Source organism: Vigna radiata, chromosome 8 (genome assembly GCF_000741045.1).
Source record: "Vigna radiata var. radiata cultivar VC1973A chromosome 8, Vradiata_ver6, whole genome shotgun sequence".
Lineage (NCBI taxonomy): Eukaryota > Viridiplantae > Streptophyta > Magnoliopsida > Fabales > Fabaceae > Vigna > Vigna radiata.
In genome coordinates, this window is record NC_028358.1 from 34,148,258 (window position 1) to 34,150,898 (window position 2,641).

Sequence of the window (2,641 nt, forward strand, 5' to 3'; positions counted from 1 at the left end):
TGAACTTTTGAAAAAAGGAGGGACCACTTTGAACAAAGGAGGGACCAAAATAGGTATTAAACCTATTAGTTATTATAAAAAGTTATATTAATATAAAATAAAGATAAAATAAAATCTAACTTTGTCGAAGTAATATGAAAAAGATATTGGAATTTTGTCTCTCGTAATAAAAAATTGTGAATGGAGAAAGAAAAACAAAAAGATAAATTGAGAAAAACGAGGTTGAAGAATAGGGATTGAAGAACACATTCTCATTTTATCTCTCGTTCATCAAATTTAGTATCCTATTATGATTTGTGTGTATGAATGTGTGAGAACTATGAATCTTAAGATCCAATAGTGGTTTTCTGGAATGAAAAAAGAATAAAGGGAAACTACAAATTAATTTACATGTGATATGAAAGCACATGTTATATTTATGATTATCCTTTTCATAAAGAGAATTCTTTTAAATAACTTTGAAATGAAAGATATGGATGAGGTTTGCTATGTGATAGGAATAGAAATATTTTGTGATAGATGACAAAAACGGTTAAGTTTATCTTAGAAAGCATATATTAAAAAAGTTTTAAAGAGATTCAAAATTGATAAATGTCTAACATCTTCTGTTCCGATACAAAAAAAAAAAAATAGACAAGTTTAATCTCATGAAATGTCCAAAGAATGTTTTGGAACAGAAAAAGATGGAAGATATCTCTTATGTATTTGTTGTTGGCAGTTTTTATGTACACTCAAACATGTATGAGGGGTCAAATATTAGCTTTGTAGTTGGCATACTTGGTAGATACCAGAGTAATTTATATTTGGATAATTGGAAAGTTGTAAATAAAGTTTTAAAATATATACAAGGAATAAAACATCACATCCTTACTTATAGGAAATATATAGAATCATACCATGTCGACTGTATGGATACAAGAAAGCTTACATTTGGTTGTGTGTATTTTTAGCTAAAAGAGAAATTTCATAGAAAAGTGTAAAGCAATCCATCATTGTTGTATCCACCATGAAAGTTGAATTTATGGGATGCTTTGAGGTCACAATTCAGGCTAATTGGTTGAGGAATTTATTTCAAGACTTGGAGTAGTCGACAACAGTGTCAAGTTGTTAAGAATTTATTGTGATAGTTTTGAATTAGTCTTATTTTCTATTAACGAAAAGTATTCCAAAGGTGTTAAGCATATGGAATCGAAATACTTTGTCGTTAAATAAGAAGTCTACAAACTTAGAGTGTCAATAGAAAACTTATGATTGTTGAACCTTTGACAAAAGGGTTATTGTCCAGATTGTTTGTTGACCATGTAAAGAATATGGACAATATGTTTAGTGTTAATATTATTAATGCTTATGTGACACCCCAAGCTCTTTGAGGTATAAATTTCTAAAATTTATATTTTCTTCTTTAGTTTATGCATACAATAAAGAAAACAAATTATGTTATTGTTATTAAAATGATATTATGTTTGAACTCGTTATGGACATCTCATTTTGAAGTCATATTAAGGAGAAAAAGATTATACAATTGTACATGGAAAGGAACCGGTAGACTAAGTGATGTGCAACTGCCATGACTCGTGCTATTTTTGTAGCTTTAATTATGAAAAGTGATAGAACCAATTTATGTAAGGTTATTTAATGTGACATCATATAAGTTAAGTAGAAGAATGTTAGAATTAATTGACAAATTAATTTTATTATGTAACTCATTTGAAATATTATGATGAGTTCAAATGTCATTTAATAAGATACAAGGACCTATTATAGGAAATTAAAATAAAATAAAATAAACGTAAAACAAAACCCAACTTGATGGATGTTGATTTAAAAAAGGATTAGGGTTATGTCTCGGGTCATAATAATTTTTCAAAGTAAGTGTTGGCTGCAAAACCAACGACAAGTGCACGGTTGCAGCGTAGTAAGTGATAAATATCGTTTTCTCCTAAAGGACTTGTAGAACACATGACAACTCTTCATTTCATAACTTAATTAGACATCAAAGTGTACAAAAAACACAAGAAACTTTTTTTGGTATTTATATAAAGTGTGTCAGGAATTTAATATAGAGTATTAACAATTTGTTAAAACTAGAATTCTTCCTCTTCATTCTCATGCAATCAGAAACATCTCAATTATGTCCATTAGGTGTTCAGTTTTAGTTCTAAGTTCAAATTATATTTCTCAATACATCAAGAACCACAATTCATGCATGGGTGGCCAATCCAAAGTAAGCATTAAGCATGGAAATTGAATATTAACATGAATTGAAAAAACATATATCATTAACATCACAAAATACATAAGAATTCCATGTTTTACTACTAATCTCAAAAAATAGGAAAAACCCTCAATGATGGAGAACTTAGGGTTCTACAAAATTGAAGAGATAAGGAAGAAATTGAAACCATTGAGAGGTGCACAACCTTTCCCAAGGTTCTTTGCAGTTACTCCATACTCCAATTGTGCGTCTTCTTCGCATCTCCATCTCCAATTCGTGACCCATCTTCTTCCTCAACTCAAAAGGGGTAAAATCACCATCAATGAAGCTTAAAGCCCATAAGGGAGAAGAGTGTGACACCCGGGCACTGGCGAGGGCGGGGAGTGATCGTCGGTGCAAGAGGCATGGTGCAGGGGGCACAAATAA